Consider the following 19,645-nt stretch of genomic DNA (forward strand, 5'->3'; position numbering starts at 1 on the left):
TTTCTAATCTTCTGACCAAAATGGATAACCTCACACTTATCCATGTTAAACTCCATCCGCCAAATTTTGGCCCATTCACCCCACCTATCCATATCCATTTGTAAATTTCTTATTTCTTTATTGCAACTTACTATCCCACCTATTATAGTGCATTCTGCAAATTTGGCTATAGTACCTTCTATCCCTGCATCCAAGTCATTAATATAGATTGTAAATAGTTGGGGCCCGAGAACCGAACCCTGTGGCATCCCACTTGCCAATCAGAAAACGACCCATTTATCCCGACTCTCTGTTTTCTGTTGGTTAGCCAATCCTCTATCCAAGCTAATAAATTGCCCCTAACCCCATGTGATCTTACCTTGTGTATTAACCTTTTGTGCGACACCTTATCAAATGCCTTCTGGAAGTCCAGATATACTACATCTACAGGATCCCCATTATCCACTTTGCTTGTTGCAGCTTTGAAGAAGATTAGGGATGGGCAATAAATGCTGGTATTGCCAGAGACACCCACATTCCATGAATGAATAAAAAAGTACTTCATCAGGTCGGAGTGTAAGGTGAGTAATGAATTATTGTCATGTTTTGTGCTGGCATGATTGGGAAACAAAAAAAAAACTACTGGTGATTGGGAATTCCAATTCCATCTCCTTGCTATTTTGATGATGCTGTTACTCTACCTGTAAACTACAGACACAACAAAAGTCTGGAAGACTGTTGTTCTTTATGTGGAATCGATGCATTACTTTGACTGAACAAAGTTATTGCAAGGTAGAAAAGTCACCTTGTTGTTGAGAACTGTGGGGCTTGTGTGAAGTACTTACATCTAAGGACAAAATGCATTGGAAATTCTTTTCAGAAGTTTACATTCATCTCGCCACACTTGAGGATCCTACATAGGCACTGATAAGCAACTATAAAGCTGTAAATCACTTTCAGAGCCAAGTTATTTGTTACAACTGCCAGTAGATATGAGATTTGAATCCATTTTCTGTGTTGATAAGGAATGTCAGGTTTGCTGACTGATCCTGTTGATTGATAATATTGTTGATGCTGTGCAGGTGGATACTGCTTTTAATGAGAGTGAGAGAATCAAGTGAATGGATCCACTGAAAAGACAGTGGTAGAGAAACCAGACCCATCTATGGCCATTGTGTGTAGTCCTGTATGATTGCTGAGGAAGTGATCACTAACTGTGTCAAATGCCCCAATAATTTTTTCTCTGCACTAAATACTTTGTGGATGAATACCATGGTTGCAGAATATTTTGAAAATGACTGAACTTTACGTTGCACAGCTTGGACTGTGCTCAAGTTTCAATCATGAGCATTCAATCATTGCTTTGCTGTTTCATGAGTTTTTTTAGTGTTTCTATTGTGTTTTGTTGTACTGCTTCATCAAAATCACTTCATTCTAACTACTGGATAATTCAACCTTTTTTTGAGTAGGCAACAATTTTGAATTTACGGTATTATCAAGTGCAATGGTCTCAAGACTCTCGGACTCTCTTAGAGCATCAGGTCATAGAGTCATTTACAGCACAGCATAGAAGGAGGCCATTCAGCCCATTGATTGCACTCCGCAGAGCAATTCAGTCAGTCCCACTCCCTTGCTCAATCCCTGTAGCCTTGCAAGTTTATTTCCTTCAAGTGCCCATCCAATTTCCTTTTGAAATCATTGATCGTCTCCACTTCCACCACCCTCATGGTCAGTGAATTCCAGGTCACCACTCACTGCGTAAAAAAGTTCTTCCTCACATTCCCCCTGCATCTCTTGCCCAGAACTTTAACTTTGTATCCCCTAGTCCTTGTACCATCAGCTAATGAAAACAGTTTTTCCCTGTCTAACTTATGTAAGCCTGTCATAATCTTGCACACCTCTATCAAAACTTCCCTCCATTGCTTTTGCTCCAGGGAGAACAACCTTGTAACTAAAATCCCTCATCCCTGGAACAATTCTGGTAAATCTCCTCTGCACCCTCTCAAGGACCCTCACATCTTTCCTAAAGTGAGGTGACCAGAGCTGGACACAATACTCTAGTTGGGGCCTAACCAGAGCTTTATAGAGGTTCAGCATAATTTCCCTGCTTTTGTACTTATGCCTCTAGTTATGAAGCCCAAGATCCCAAATGCTTTGGTAACCTCTCTTCTTTGGCCTCCTTATCTCGAGAGACAATAGATAAGCACCAGTGGTCAGTGGTTTGTGAAGCAGCGCCTGGAGTGGCTATAAAGGCCAATTCTGGAGTGACAGGCTCTTCCACAGGTGCTGCAGAGAAATTTGTTTGTCGGGGCTGTTACACAGTTGGCTCTCCCCTTGCGCCTCTGTCTTTTTTCCTGCCAACTACTAAGTCTCTTCGACTCGCCACACTTTAGCCCCGCCTTTCTGGCTGCCCGCCAACTCTGGCGGGTGCTGGCAACTGACTCCCACGACTTGTGATCAATGTCACAGGATTTCATGTCGCGTTTGCAGACGTCTTTAAAGCGGAGACATGGACGGCCGGTGGGTCTGATACCAGTGGCGAGCTCGCTGTACAATGTGTCTTTGGGGATCCTGCCATCTTCCATGCGGCTCACATGGCCAAGCCATCTCAAGCGCCGCTGACTCAGTAGTGTGTACAAGCTGGGGATGTTGGCCGCCTCGAGGACTTCTGTGTTGGAGATACGGTCCTGCCACCTGATGCAAAGTATTCTCCGGAGGCAGCGAAGATGGAATGAATTGAGACGTCGCTCTTGGCTGACATACGTTGTCCAGGCCTCGCTGCCATAGAGCAAGGTACTGAGGGCACAGGCCTGATACACTCGGACTTTTGTGTTCCGTATCAGTGCGCCATTTTCCCACACTCTCTTGGCCAGTCTGGACAATATAGTAACCACGATATTGCTAATCAATATGTCCTGCCACCTTCAAAGATCAATGCACATGCAACCCCAGGTCCCTCTGTTCCTGCACACTCTTTCTAACTGCTTCTATTCCTTCTGCCAAAATGCATCACCTCACACTTGTCTGTATTAAATTCCATCTGCCACTTGTCTGCCCATTCTGCTAGCCTATCTTTGTCCTGTTGCAGGCACTTCGTATCATTCTCACTGTTTGCCACACCCCCAAGTTTGGCATATTAGTGTACTATAACTGTACTTATAGGTGTACTATATTATTTATATAAGTGCTGTAACATTTGTTGTGAGTTTTCTGCTCTTTTGAGAGTGTTCTCCTCGGAAGGTGGAGCTCATTAACAATTGCTGTGTGTAAAGTAGTGACAGACAAATCCCTTAATAAATATCACTTGGTGTTTATAAATGATCCCTTTAAAAAAATATGATTCCTCATTTCATAACACAGAAGAATAAATCATCCCTGCTCTAAGTAAATCCAAGTTTCTAAAAATTAATTGTGTTGATGGTGCGACAGTTGCTAAGCAACAGACATGCAGCTAATGTTCGGCAGAAAGCAAAAGAACTGTAGCAGCTGGATATCTTAAACAAAAGCAGAAAGTACTGGAAACACTTAGTGAGTATCTGTGGAGAGAACTGACAAATTAATGCACCCGATGTGGACCTTTCATTAGAACTGGTGGATATTACAGATGAACAGCATTGAAATAATAAACCAAAAGGGAAAATACCACATTCTCATGAGAAAATAGATTAACTGTAAAATGTTCAAGTGGAACAGGAAATGATTTAGTGGCTGATATGAACTGAGGCAATAGAAGCCATTATGAGGGAAATTAAATGCATTTATAAAACTCATGTGAATAGAAGTGAATAGTATTGATGTGGGGAATAAGGCAGGGAGATTAGAAGCACAAAAAACTGGCAAAGCAAAGCAAGCTCCAGCAGCCCAGGGTCAAAGAGAACAAAAAAGATATGTCAATACTGAAGTTGCAGACTACCCGCCAGCAGAGAGTTCTGATTTAGGGCCCATATCCCAAGCATCAAACTGACTCTCCTTCCAGTTATCACTTTCCATCGAAGAGAAAATGGGAGCTATAGTAAAGGTTTGTAGGCATTAACTCATGTGTTCTCTTCATAGAAGCCGACTGACCTGCTGAGTGTTCCCAGCAGTTCAGTCTTTAATACAGCTAAGGGGAGGCGGTGGCATAGTGGTATTGTCACTAGACTAGTAACCCAGAGACCCAGGGTATTGCTCTGGGGACAGGGGTTCGAATCCCACCACAGCCAAAGGTGGAATTTGAATTAAATTAATAAATCTGGAATTAAAAAGCTAGTCTAATGGCCATGAAAACGTTGTCGATTGTTGTAAAAACCTATCTGGTTCACTAATGTCCTTTAGCAGAAGGAAATCTGCTATCCTTACCTGATGTGGCCTACCCACAGCAATGTGGTTGACTCTTACATGCCCTCTGAAATGGCCTAGCAAGCCACTCAGTTGTATCTAACCGCTACAAAGTCAATAAAAAGGGATGAAACCAGATGGACTAACCAGCATCGACCGAAGCACCAGAAACGACAACAGCAAATGCAGCCCTGTTGACCCTGCAAAGTCCTCCTTACTAACATCTGGGGGCTTGTGCCAAAGTTGGGAGAGCTGTCCCACAGACTAGTCGAGCAACAGCCTGACATTGTCATACTCACGGAATCACAATTTACAGGCAATATCCCAGACACTACCATCACTATCCCCAGGTATGTCCTGTCCCACCTGCAGGACAGATCCAGCAGAAGTGGCGGCACAGTGGTATGCAGTCTGGAGGGAGTTGCCCTGGGAGTCCTCAACATCGACTCCGGACCCCATGAAATCTCATGGCATCAGGTCAAACATGGGCAAAGAAACCTCCTGCTGATTACCACCTACCGCCCTCCCGCAACTGATGAGGCAAAAGAGCTGAACTCAAGAGGTGAGGTGAGAGTGACTGCCCTTGACATCAAGGCAGCTTTTGACCGAGTATGGCATCAAGGAGCCCTAGCAAAACTGAGGTCAATGGGAATCAGGGGGAAAACCCTCCGCTGGCTGGAGTCATACCTAGCACAGAGGAAGATGGTTGTGATTGTTGCAGGCCAATCATCTCAGCTCCAGGACATCACTGCAGGAGTTCCTCAGGGTAGTGTCCTAGGCCCAACCATCTTCAGCTGCTTCATCAATGACCTTCCTTCAATCAGAAGGTCAGAAGTGGGATGTTCGCTGATAATTGCACAATGTTCAGCACCATCCGCGACTCCTCAGATACTGAAGCAGTCCATGTAGAAATGCAGCAAGACCTGGACAATATCCAGGCTTGGGATGATAAGTGGCAAGTAACATTCGCGCCACACAAGTGCCAGGCAATGACCATCTCCAACAAGAGAGAATCTAACCATCTCCCCTTGACATTCAATGGCATTACCATTGCTGAATCCCCCACTGTCAACATCCTAGGGGCTACCATTGACCAGAAACTGAACTGGAGTAGCCATATAAATACCGTGGCTACAAGAGCAGGTCAGAGCCTAGGAATCCTGCGCCGAGTAACTAATCTCCTGACTCCCCAAAGCCTGTCCACTATCTACAAGGCACAAGTCAGGAGTGTGATGGAATACTCTCCACTTGCCTGGATGGGTGCAGCTCCAACAACACTCAAGAAGCTCAACACCATCCAGGACAAAGCAGCCCGCTTGATTGGCACCCCATCCACAAACATTCACTCCCTCCACCACCGACGCACAATGGCAGCAGTGTGTACCATCTACAAGATGTACTGCTGCAACGCACCTTCCAAACCCGCAACCTCTACCAACTAGAAGGACAAGGGCAGAAAATGCATGGAACACCACCACCTGCAAGTTCCCCTCCAAGTCACACACCATCCTGACTTGGAACTATATCGCTGTTCCTTCACTGTTGCTGGGTCAAAATCCTGGAACTCCCTTCCTAACAGCACTGTGGGTATACCTACCTCACATGAACTGCAGCGGTTCAAGAAGGCAGCTCACCACCACCTTCTCAAGGGCAATTAGCGATGGGCAATAAATGCTGGCCTAGCCAGCGACACCCACAGCCCATGAATGAATTTTTTAAAAGTACCTTCCCTTTGTTGTGTTCTCAGAATGTGGTGGAGATCTTGTTAATTTGATCAGTGAGTCTTATATTTGCAGTTACTGATCTGATTGGTTGGGAGCAACACTGCAACATTTAATAAGCTATCGTGTTGTAAATTATATTATATTGTGTGTGCTTATACATGAGCATTGCATTTTTGCATTCACATATATTCTATAGCATATATTTGATATCATCTTTTCCATTTTGGTTCATTTAAAGATATGCTGAAAGGCTGAGATATGGCAGCTGGGATGGGCAGACTCTTGTCTTGGTTATAAACACCACTCGTTGTGCTGAATGGCCTGTTTCTGGGCTGCATATTCTATGCAATTTAGCCCCAGTCCCTATGTGCATGAATCACATGTGGAGCTTAAATTATATTTTTATGGCGTGATGATAGGAACATATGACATACAAACGACAGACAACTAAAGACACTCTGCTCCATCCAACCTGTCCCACACAACTGTGATACCTTGTGTATCACAATATATATATTCTGAATGCCACCCAAAACCATGCGATCTCCTGGGAGAGGCAAAAAACACGAAATAAAATCCAGGTCAATTTGGGGAGAAACAATCTGGAAAATTCCTCTCCAATCCATCTGGGTGATTGAAATTAGTCCAGGAGATCCCTCTGGCCCTGAATTCCTTGCAGTGCCTACCTTTTGTAGGTGAAGTCCACCGCAGCCAGAAATAGGTCCAGTTCTCACTTGAAGGAATTCAGTGAATTGGTGATCGCCGCACAAGACGGCAGCCTGTTCCAGAGGTTTACTATTCTCTGGGAAATGAACTACCTCCTGACATCTAACCTAGATCTGGCCTCACACAAATTAAAATTGTGACCCCCTGGTTCTCCCTTAATCTATTTAACTTGATCTATTCCCTTCATTATCCTATAAACCTCAATCAGATCACCCCTAAGTCTACACTTCTCTAACGCGTAGAGTCCCAACTCTTTTATTCTCTCTTGATAACTAAGATGCTTTATACTAGGAGTTAGTGTAGTGACCCTCCTCTGCACCCTTTCTAAAGCCTCAATATCACCCACCATGTGAGGAGACCCCAAAACTGGGCACAGTATTCCAAGTGAGGCCTGACCAAGGTCTAGTACAAGAACAATATGTATGCTTCATCTTATAATCAATGGTCCTATGAATGTACTCCAATACCCTATTCGCTCATGCTATCGTTTCATGGCATTTTTCATCTACTTTTAGATATGTATGAACTATTAATGTTCAGATCCTTTTTTTTTCTCCTTGTTCTTTAATGCCCTGAAAGGTGTATATATATATATATATATATATATATGTTGAACATTCACCCTGTCCATATGCGTAACAATGCAGTTTTCCAAATTAAATATCATTTGTCAGTCATGAGCCCAAACTCCTAATACATTAAGATCTATCTGAAGCCGTTGAGGATTGGCTACAGTCCTAACACTTGTGCAGATCTTAGTACCATCTGCATATGCCGATTGTGGTCCCATCGTCCACATCTACATCATTAATAAAAATAGTATAAAGCAACCTTCTCCCAACAGCGATTCCTGTGGGACACCACTGCTCTCCAAACAGATCAAAATCCGTCTGTAACTACTTTTTGCCTACGTCCTGTCAACTAGTTCTCAACCCACCTCAATATATTACCACTAATACCAGAAGCTTCAATCTGGTAAAGAAGTCTATTGTGCAGTATATCAGGAAAAATTGCCAAACTAAATGAAGATTTGTGATTCATCAGTTGGAAACCTACATTAAACTTTTAAAAGGAGCTGGGATCCTACAGTTAACTTTTAAAAAGCTGGCAGCCAAGATGACCACCACAATTTTCATTGAAATACCTTACATTCCAAGACATCAAATTGGAGATGCATGTCTAACAAGATTGCATCCAGGACAATGCCTCATGAATTTGGAAACAGCTAACAGCTTCACAACTAATGGCAAAACATTCAAAGCCATCTTGGAGCATTAACAGTGGAGTCATACTTCCAGGGGGTGAACATCAAAACAATGAGACTCAAGAGAGATTAAAAATACCTAGACTCAAATCTAATTAAATAGCAAACGAGGGCACTGGACAATTATGTGACCACCCCCTCATCTGTGGAAACACTAGCAGTCTTTTGCAAAAGGACAAGCTCCTGAGATTTTGAAGCAGACAAGCTTTGATTGCTAACCAGACAAGACCCCAGTGGGGCTGTGTGTATCTGTCTCTCACTCTCTCTCTCCAGAAAACATGGCACGTTTGAGACCTGTCTGCGTCTTTGGAATCTCCAAGTCTATCACTGCTGCAGACAGAGACCCCGTGGAGAAATGCCATCTACAACTCTGCCTCCAAAAGTAACCTAAAGCAGGTGGGCCAGCCACAAAGTGCATTTCTACCAGCCAATGACTTCAAGATCACAACTTCAGCCAGAAGACAACAGAATTACCCAACCCCACATACTGTATATTATTTTTTACTTGTTCTGAACTCTAATCCAAACCAAACTATTTCTTACCACTCTGTATTCTATTTGTGTGTGTGATTCTCGTGTGTGTGTGAGTGAAAGTGTAGCACAGTTTTATTATTTTATTTAGATTGGGTTTAGTTTTTTTAAGGACAAGAAGTTCACCTCTTTCTTGTTTAAACTCAAGAAAGTCTGTCCAATTTACAATCACAAGGGAAAAGGTAAAACATTCACTGAAGTGGTAAGCACATCCACTGTTTTAAAATGGAATACACTCGGAATCATCCCAGTGTGCAGTGAGTTATTAAAAATACAGTTTAGGGGCTTGGAGAGCATGTGTGCCACCTCCCTGAGGACTCTCATGTGGATGTTATCTGGCCCTGCTGCTCTATCTATTTTCAAGTTCCTAATTCTATCTACTTTACTGTAATACACCTGAAGCACATCAAATGTGGAGAACCATTTGTGAACCCAGAACATAGAGTCATTGGGCTGAATTTTACGCATCCCCAGTGGGTCAGATGGTGGCGTGGGGGGGGTGGCATAAAATTGAACGGGAGGCTCTGGAGACCTACCCGCCCTGCTTCCACCTCCAGCCAACTTTACAGCGTCCGGCAGGTGGTGGGAAATGGTCCATCCACCCGAGGCCAATTAAGGCCCTTAAGTGGCCACTTGACGGCCACTTAAGTGCCCTCGCCCACCTCCACGGATATTTTACCCATTGCAAGCGGATATGCTGGGGACGTGAAAGGCCACCCAGCGATAGCTGCCGGCCTTTCTGCGCCCCGGGATGGGGGGGCATGGCAGTCAGCAACAGGGTGCCTGATTGAGGGCCGCCCCCACCTCCCTATCCACCCCTGGGACCCAAGACACCCCCTCCTCTCAAACGACCACTGCAGCCTCACCAGGGCAGGACCCATCCCCCTGGTGAGGCAACCCCTATTTACCTTCCCTTCTGGAACTATGGTGTCGGCTGGGCCACAGTCCCAGCAGTGGCCACTGCTCCCAGTGGCACTGCTGGGACTAAGAGCTGTCAGCCTGCGGATTGGCCGACAGCTCAATGAGGCGGGATCGACTCCCTCAAGCAGGTGGAAGTCCCGCCTCGGGACAATTAAAGCCCGGGGACCCGTAAAATGCAGGACGGATCCCCAGGCTAGGCTTTCACGTCAGTGAATTCCTAACCACCGAAGGTAAAATCCAGCCCATAGAGTCGTTATGGCACAGAAGGAGGCCATTCAGCGCATCGAGTCCATGCCCATCAAATACAATGCAAAAAATGGATGACTCCAGTCTCTGAACAGACAGGGGGCATTCTGAAGGGGGAGGGCGAACAGCCAGAGGTTGTGGTACACATCGGTACCAACGACATAGACAGGAAGAGTGATGAGGTCCTGCAGGGGGAGTTTAGGGAGTTAGGTAGTAAGCTAAAAAACAGGTCCTCCAGGGTTGTAATCTCTGGATTACTCCCTGTGCCATGTGCCAGTGAGGCGAGAAATAGGAAGATAGTGCAGCTAAACACGTGGCTGAGCAGCTGGTGTAGAAGGGAGGGTTTCAGATATCTGGACCATTGGGCTCTCTTCAGGGACAGATGGGTCCTGTCCTGTACAAGAAGGACGGGTTGCATCTAAACTGGAGGGGCACTAATATCCTGGCTGCGAGGTTTGCTAGCGTCACTCGGGAGGGTTTAAACTAGTGTGGCAGGGGGGTGGGAACCAGAGCAGTAGGACAGCTAGTGAAATAAATGAGGAGGACATAGTAAATAAGGCCAGTAGGACTAAGAGGAAGAGCAGGCAGGGAGATGTTGCTGAGCACAGCGGGACTGGTGGTCTGAAGTGCATTTGTTTCAATGCAAGAAGTATAACAGGTAAGGCAGATGAACTTAGAGCTTGGATTAGTACTTGGAAATATGATGTTGTTGCTATTACAGAGACTTGGTTGAGGGAAGGGCAGGATTGGCAGCTAAATGTTCCAGGATTTAGAAGCTTCAGGCGGGATAGAAGGGGATGTAAAAGGGGTGAGGGAGTTGCATTATTGGTTAAGGAGAATATCACAGCTGGACTGCGGGAGGACACCTTGGATGGGTCATGCAGCGAGGCAATATGGGTGGAGCTCAGGAATAGGAAGGGTGAAGTCACGATGTTGGGGATTTACTACAGGCCTCCCAACAGCCAGCGGGAGGTAGAGAAGCAGATATGTAGACAGATTTTGGAAAGATGTAAAGGTAACAGGGTTGTGGTGGTGGGTGATTTTAACTTCCCCTATATTGACTGGGACTCACTTAGTGCTCGGGGCTTGGATGGGGCAGAATTTGTGAGGAGCATCCAGGAGGGCTTCTTGAAACGGTATGTAGATAGTCCAACTAGGGAAGGGGCCGTACTGGACCTGATATTGGGGAATGAGCCCGGCCAGGTGGTCAAAGTTCCAGTGGGGGAGCATTTCGGGAGCAGTGACCATAATTCCATAAGTTTTAAGGTACTTGTAGATAAGGATAAGAGTAGTCCTCGGGTGAAGGTGCTAAATTGGGGGAAGGCTAATTATAACAGTATTGGGCAGGAACTGAAGAATTTAGATTGGGGGCGGCTGTTTGAGGGTAAATCAACATCTGACATGTGGGAGTCTTTCAAACGTCAGCTGATTAGAATCCAGGACCAGCATGTTCCTATGAGGAAGAAAGACAACTTTGGCAAGTTTCGGGAAGCTTGGATAACACGGGATATTGTGAGCCTAGTCAAAAAGAAAAAGGAAGCATTTGTAAGGGCTGGAAGGCTAGGAACAGATGAAGCACTTGAGGAATATAAAGACAGTAGGAAGGAACTTAAGCAAGGAGTTAGGAGGGCTAAAAGGGGTCATGAAAAGTCATTGGCAAACAGGATTAAGGAAAATCCCAAGGCTTTTTATACATATATAAAGAGCAAGAGGGTAACCAGGGAAAGGGTTGGCCCACTCAAGGACAGAGATGGTAATCTATGTGTGGAGTCAGAGGAAATGGGCGAGGTGCTAAATGAGTACTTTGCATCAGTATTCACCAAAGAGAAGGACTTGGTGGATGATGAGTCTAGGGAAGGGAGTGCAGATAGTCTCAGTCATCGCATTATCAAAAAGGAGGAGGTGTTGGGTGTCTTGCAAAGCATTAAGGTAGATAAGTCCCCAGGGCCTGATGGGATCTATCCTAGAATACTGAGGGAGGCAAGGGAAGAAATTGCTGGGGCCTTGACAGAAATCTTTGCATCCTCATTGGCTACAGGTGAGGTCCCAGAGGACCGGAGAATAGCCAATGTTGTGCCTTTGTTTAAGAAGGGTGGCAAGGATAATCCAGGAAATTATAGGTCGGTGAGCCTTACGTCAGTGGTGGGAAACTATTAGAGAGGATTATTCGGGACAGGATTTACTCCCATTTGGAAACAAACGAACTTATTAGCGAGAGACAGCATGGTTTTGTGAAGGGGAGGTCGTGTCTTACTAATTTGATTGAGTTTTTTGAGGAAGTGACAAAGATGATTGATGAAGGAAGGGCAGTGGATGTTATCTATATGGACTTTAGTAAAGCCTTTGACAAGGTCCCTCATGGCAGACTGGTACAAAAGGTGAAGTCACACGGGATCAGAGGTGAGCTGGCAAGATGGATACAGAACTGGCTCGGTCATAGAAGACAGAGGGTATCAGTGGATGGGTGTTTTTCTGAATGGAGGGATGTGACTAGTGGTGTTCCGCAGGGATCATTGCTGGGACCTTTGCTGGCACAGTGGCGCAGTGGTTAGCACCGCAGCCTCACAGCTCCAGGGACCCGGGTTCGATTCCAGGTACTGCCTGTGTGGAGTTTGCAAGTTCTCCCTGTGTCTGCGTGGGTTTTCTCCGGGTGCTCCGGTTTCCTCCCACAAGCCAAAAAGACTTGCAGGTTGATAGGTAAATTGGCCATTATAAATTGTCACTAGTATAGGTAGGTGGTAGGGAAATATAGGGACAGGTGGGGATGTTTGGTAGGAATATGGGATTAGTGTAGGATTAGTATAAATGGGTGGTTGATGTTCGGCACAGACTCGGTGGGCCGAAGGGCCTGTTTCAGTGCTGTATCTCTAATCTAATCTAATCTAATCTTACCAGGATGTTGCGTGGTCTGGAGGGCATTAGCTATGAGGAGAGGTTGGAAAAACTCGGATTGTTTTCACTGGAACGACGGAGGTGGAGGGGTGACATGATAGAGGTTTACAAAGTTATAAGCGGCATGGACAGAGTGGATAGTCAGAAGCTTTTTCCCAGGGTGGAAGAGTCAGTTACTTGGGGACATAAGTTTAAGGTGCGAGGGGCAAAGTTTAGACGGGATGTGCGAGGCAAGTTTTTTACACAGAGGGTGGTGAGTGCCTGGAACTTGCTGCCAGGGGAGGTGGTGGAAGCAGATACGATAGCGACGTTTAAGAGACATCTTGACAAATACATGAATAGGAAGGGAATAGAGGGATATGGGCCCCGGAAGTGCAGAAGGTGTTAGTTTAGGCAGGCATCAAGATTGGCGCAGGCTTGGAGGGCCGAATGGCCTGTTCCTGTGCTGTACTGTTCTTTGTTCTATGTTCTTTGTTCTTATTATGAATGTGGCAGCCTATAAAATCTATTTAATGGTTTACAATTGAAAATAAATGTTTTTGAAGTTTGAAAGAACAAGAAGCTTTAAATTGTAACAAGAATCTGCATGAATAGCATGAGGAAAATAACACCTTCACTGCCTTGGTGGTATACCAGCAGGGCCAATTGACCACCCATTCTGGGTCTGTAAGTGTATAGTTTGTCAGCCTTTTTGAAAATAGGCATCACGTTAACCTACTGTAAATGTTTATTTCTGTGAAATCTATTCATCTAAAACTTAGTTCTAAACCATAGTTTTTATTTCTCAATTATGCACCCTCTTCCGAGTCACATAACATAGAGCTCAGTATACATTTTTTGTGCTTAAAATTAATCGTTCAAGTCATGCTTCATAGATCTGCATTTATTGTGGCAACATTGGGGTCCTGGCAGCAGGCCAGAAGGCGGGGGAGACTCCGCCTTGGCCCTCCATCAGACCCCCAGAGCTATTTAACGGCGGGCAGGCAATCCACCATCAGAGATGCAGTCCCTTTAAGGGATGAGCTCCCACCTCCATAGCTACCAGCTAATCAGAAGGCCAGCAGCTCTGCAGTATTGGCAACACCCACTGAGAGCAGTGGCCACTGCAGGAGGCCCTGCAGTATCGAGGAGAAGAGAAGACCCTGGGCGCCATCGCCACTGGGGGGGGGGGGGTCTCTGTGGCCCTGGGATGCGCCCTTGAATCTGCTAGGAGGCTGCCAAGCTTTACCTGGTGGCGTCTCCCTGCAGCCGGAGACCCCTCCGTCTTCTACAAAATTAAGGTGGAGTTGGGAAGAGGCCCTTAAGTGGCCTCGGCCTTCCCTGTCCCAGACAAAATGGCAGGGGGCCTGCCAGAACTAATAAAAAACAGAAATGTTGGAAATAAATAGCAGGATTTTCAGTATCTGATAACAGTGGCTCGGTAGCACCACTACTGACTGAGCTGGCCGAGTCTTAAAGGACATAGCTGATAGACTGGGTCTGCAGCAGGTGGTGAGGGAACCAACAAGAGGGAAAAATATACTTGACCTAGTCCTCACCAATATGCCAGCCACGGATGCATCTGTCCATGACAGTATTGGTAGGAGTGACCACCGCACAGTCCACGTGGAGACAAAGTACCGTCTTTATATTGAGGATACCCTCCATCATGTTGTGTGGCACTACCACCGTGCTGAAAGGGATAGTTTTCAAACAGATCTAGCAATGCAAAACTGGGCATCAATGAGACACTGTGGGTCATCATCAGCAGCAGAATTGTACTCAACCACAATCTGTAAACTCATGGCCTGCCATATCCCCCACTCTACCATTACTATCAAACCTGGAGACCAACCCTGGTTCAATGAAAAGTGCAGGAGGGCATACCAGGAGCAGCATCAGTAATACCTCAAAATGAAGTGTCAACCTGGTGAAGCTACAACTCAGGACTACTTGTGTGCCAAACAGCATAAGCTGCCTGCAATAGACAGAGCTAAGCAATCCCATAACCAACGGATCAGATCTAACTTTTACAGTCCTGCCACATCTAGCTGTGAATGGTGGTGGACAATTAAACAACTAACTGGAGGAGGTGGCTCCACAGATATCCCCATCCTCAATGATGGAGGAGCCCAGTACATCAGTGCAAAAGATAAGGCTGAAGCATTTGCAACAATCTTCAGCCAGAAGTGCCGAGTTGATGATCCATCTCGGCCTCCTCCTGATGTCGCCAGCATCGCAGATGCCAGACTTCAATCAATTCGATTCACTCTGCATGATATCAAGAAACGACTGAAGGCACTGGATACTACAAAGGCTATGGGCCCTGACAATATTCCGGCAATAGTCCTGAAGACTTGTGCTCCAGAACTTGCCGCGCCGCTAGCCAGGCTGTTCCAGTACAGCTACAACACTGGCATCTACCCTGCAATGTGGAAAATTGTCCAGGTATGTCTTGTACACAAAAAGTAGGACAAGTCCAAACCGGGCAATTACTGCCCCATCAGTCGACTTTCAATCATCAGTAAAGTGATAGAACGTGTCATCAACAGTGCCATCAAGCAGCATTTGCTTAGCAATAAATTGCTCAGTGACGCTCAATTTGGGTTCCACCAGGGCCACTCAACTCCTGACCTCATTACAGCCTTGGTTCAAACATGGACAAAAGAGCTGAAATCAAGAGGTGAGGTGAGAGTGACTGCCCTTGACATCAAGGCAGCATTTGACCGAGTATGGCATCAAGGAGCCTTGGCAAAACTGGAGTCAATGGGAATCAGGGGGTAAACTCTCCACTGGTTGGAGTTGTACCTAGCACAAAGGAAGATGGTTGTAGTTGTTGGAGGTCAGTCATCTTAGCTCCAGGACATCACTGCAGGCATTCCTCAGGGTAGTGTCCTAGGCCCAACAATCTTCAGCTGCTTCATCAATGACCTTCCTTCAATCAGAAGGTCAGAAGTGGGATGTTCGCTGATGATTGCACAATGTTCAGCAAAATTCGTGACTCCTCAGATACTGAAGCAGTCCACGTAGAAATGCAGCAAGATCTGGACAATATCCAGGCTTGGGCTGATAAGTGGCAAGTAACATTCGCACCACACAAGTGCCAGGCAATGATCATCTCCAACAAGAGAGAATCTAACCATCTCCCCATGACATTCAATGGCATTACGAATGCTGAATCCCCCACTATCAATATCCTGGAGGTTACCATTGACCAGAAACTGAACTGGAGTAGCCAGAGAAATACCATGGCTACAAGAGCAGGTCAGAGGCTAGGAATCCTGTGGTGATTAACTCACCTCCTGACTCCCCAAAGCCTGTCCACCATCCACAAGGCACAAGGACGTTTGAGGACCCGTCTACTGAGGTAGTATGGGCCGAGGTTAGAAACAGGAGAGGAGAGGTCACCCCGTTGGGAGTCTTCTATAGACCTCCGAATAGTTCCAGAGATGTAGAGGAAAGGATAGCGAAGATGATTCTCGACAGGAGCGAGAGTAACAGGGTAGTTGTTATGGGGGACTTTAACTTTCCAAATATTGACTGGAAATACTATAGTTCGAGTACTTTAGATGGGTCAGTTTTTGTCCAGTGTGGGCAGGAGGGTTTTCTGACACAGTATGTAGACAGGCCAACCAGGGGCGATGCCGCATTGGATTTGGTACTGGGTAATGAACCCGGCCAGGTGTTAGATTTAGATGTAGGTGAGCACTTTGGTGATAGTGATCACAATTCGGTTAGGTTTACCTTAGCGATGGGCAGGGACAGGTATATACCGCACGGCAAGAATTATAGCTGGGGAAAAGGAAATTATGATGCGATTAGGCAAGATTTAGGATGCGTAGGATGTGGAAGGAAACTGCGGGGGATGGGCACAATCGAAATGTGGAGCTTATTCAAGGAGCAGCTACTGCGTGTCCTTGATAAGTATGTACCTGTCAGGCAGGGAGGAAGTTGTCGAGCGAGGGAGCTGTGGTTTACTAAAGAAGTTGAAGCGCTTGTCAAGAGGAAGAAGAAGGCTTATGTTAGGATGAGACGTGAAGGCTCAGTTAGGGCGCTTGAGAGTTACAAGCTAGCCAGGAAGGATCTAAAGGGAGAGCTAAGAAGAGCAAGGAGAGGACACGAGAAGTCATTGGCGGATAGGATCAAGGAAAACCCTAAGGCTTTCTATAGGTATATCAGGAATAAAAGAATGACTATAGTTAGATTAGGGCCAATCAAGGATAGTAGTGGGAAGTTGTGTGTGGAATCAGAGGAGATAGGGGAAGCGTTAAATGAATATTTTTCGTCAGTATTTACAGTAGAGAAAGAAAATGTTGTCGAGGAGAATACTGAGATTCAGACTACTAGGCTAGATGGGATTGAGGTTCACAAGGAGGAGGTGTTAGCAATTTTGGAAAGTGTGAAAATAGATAAGTCCCCTGGGCCAGATGGGATTTATCCTAGGATTCTCTGGGAAGCCAGGGAGGAGATTGCAGAGCCTTTGTCCTTGATCTTTATGTCGTCATTGTTGACAGGAATAGTGCCGGAAGACTGGAGGATAGCAAATGTTGTCCCCTTGTTCAAGAAGGGGAGTAGAGACAGCCCTGGTAATTATAGACCTGTGAGCCTTACTTCGGTTGTGGGTAAAATGTTGGAAAAGGTTATAAGAGACAGGATTTATAATCATCTTGAAAAGAATAAGTTCATTAGCGATAGTCAGCACGGTTTTGTGAAGGGTAGGTTGTGCCTCACAAACCTTATTGAGTTTTTCGAGAAGGTGACCAAACAGGTGGATGAGGGTAAAGCAGTGGATGTGGTGTATATGGATTTCAGTAAGGCGTTTGATAAGGTTCCCCACGGTAGGCTATTGCAGAAAATACGGAAGTATGGGGTTGAAGGTGATTTAGTGCTTTGGATCAGAAATTGGCTAGCTGAAAGAAGACAGAGGGTGATGGTTGATGGCAAATGTTCATCCTGGAGTTTAGTTACTAGTGGTGTACCGCAAGGATCTGTTTTGGGGCCACTGCTGTTTTTCATTTTTATAAATGACCTGGAAGAGGGTGCAGAAGGGTGGGTTAGTAAATTTGCGGATGACACGAAGGTCGGTGGAGTTGTGGATAGTGCCGAAGGATGTTGTAGGGTACGGAGGGACGTAGATAGGCTGCAGAGCTGGGCTGAGAGATGGCAAATGTAGTTTAATGCGGAAAAGTGTGAGGTGATTCACTTTGGAAGGAGTAACAGGAATGCAGAGTACTGGGCTAATGGGAAGATTCTTGGTAGTGTAGATGAACAGAGAGATCTTGGTGTCCAGGTACATAAATCCCTGAAAGTTGCTACCCAGGTTAATAGGGCTGTTAAGAAGGCATATGGTGTGTTAGCTTTTATTAGTAGGGGGATCGAGTTTCGGAGCCACGAGGTCATGCTGCAGCTGTACAAAACTCTGGTGAGACCGCACCTGGAGTATTGCGTGCAGTTCTGGTCACCGCATTATAGGAAGGATGTGGAAGCTTTGGAAAGGGTGCAGAGGAGATTTACTAGGATGTTGCCTGGTATGGAGGGAAGGTCTTACGAGGAAAGGCTGAGGGACTTGAGGTTGTTTTCGTTGGAGAGAAGGAGGAGGAGAGGTGACTTAATAGAGACATATAAGATAATCAGAGGGTTAGATAGTGTGGATAGTGAGAGTCTTTTTCCTCGGATGGTGATGGCAAACATGAGGGGACATAGCTTTAAGTTGAGGGGTGATAGATATAGGACAGATGTTAGAGGTAGTTTCTTTACTCAGAGAGTAGTAGGGGCGTGGAACGCCCTGCCTGCAACAGTAGTAGACTCGCCAACTTTAAGGGCATTTAAGTGGTCATTGGATAGACATATGGATGAAAATGGAATAGTGTAGGTCAGATGGTTTCACAGGTCGGCGCAACATCGAGGGCCGAAGGGCCTGTACTGCGTTGTAATGTTCTAAAAAAAAAAGTCAGGAGTGTGATGGAATGCTCTCCACTTGCCTGGATGGATGCAGCTCCAACAACACTCAAGAAGCTCGACACCATCCAGACCAAAGCAGCCCACATGATTGTCTCCCCGTACACAAACAATCACTCCATCCACCACCGACACACCATGGCAGCAGTATGTACCATCTACAAGATGCACTGCAGCAACGCACAAAGGCTCCTTTGACGCACCTTCCAAACCCATGACCACTACCACCTAGAAGGACAAGGGGAGCAGATGCATGGGAGCACCACCACCTGAAAGTCACACACCATCCTGATTTGGAACTAGATCGCCGTTCCTTCACTGTCGCTGGGTCAAAATCCTGGAACTCCCTTCCTGACAGCACTGTAGGTGTACCTACCCCACATGGACTGCAGCCCTTTAATAAGGCAGCTCACCACCACCTTCTCAAGGGATGGGTAATAAATGCTGGCCTAGCCAGCGATGCCCACATCCCATGAACAAACAAAAAAAGAGAAAACAGAGATTATCGTTTCAGCTAGATACCCATCATCAAAATGCAGCAGTTATTAATAATGTAATTATCCCTTAATAGCAAACCAGCATTCAAGCTGTCCTGAATGATTCTGCATTAGGCCTGAACTGGAACAGAAAGATGAATCATTGGTGCAATCTAGAAGGTTAGCACACACATCGATGATGATATCTCTGAAATCACATGTCACCTGTACATTCGTAAACCAGACGTCCTTCACATTAAGTTTGACTTGTATATTCGTGACCGATGTGCAAATGGGTATATGTCAATGACAGTCTTTCAGATAAGACATTAACCGAGGCCCTGTCTCCCCTCTCAGGTGGATGTAAAGGATCCCATTCCACTATTTTGAAGAAAAGCAAGGGAGTGATCTCTGATGTACTGGCCAATATTTATCCTGCAATTAACATCACAAAAACAGATTATCTGATCATTATCACATTGCTGTTTGTGGGAGCTTGCTGTGCGTAAATTGGCTGCTGTGTTTCCTCCATTACAACAGTGATTCTACTTCAAAAGTATTTCATTGCTGTCTAGTGATTTGGGACTGTAGTCATGAAAAGCACTATATAAATGCAAGTCATTTAAAAAAAA

Source organism: Heterodontus francisci, chromosome 16 (genome assembly GCF_036365525.1).
Source record: "Heterodontus francisci isolate sHetFra1 chromosome 16, sHetFra1.hap1, whole genome shotgun sequence".
Lineage (NCBI taxonomy): Eukaryota > Metazoa > Chordata > Chondrichthyes > Heterodontiformes > Heterodontidae > Heterodontus > Heterodontus francisci.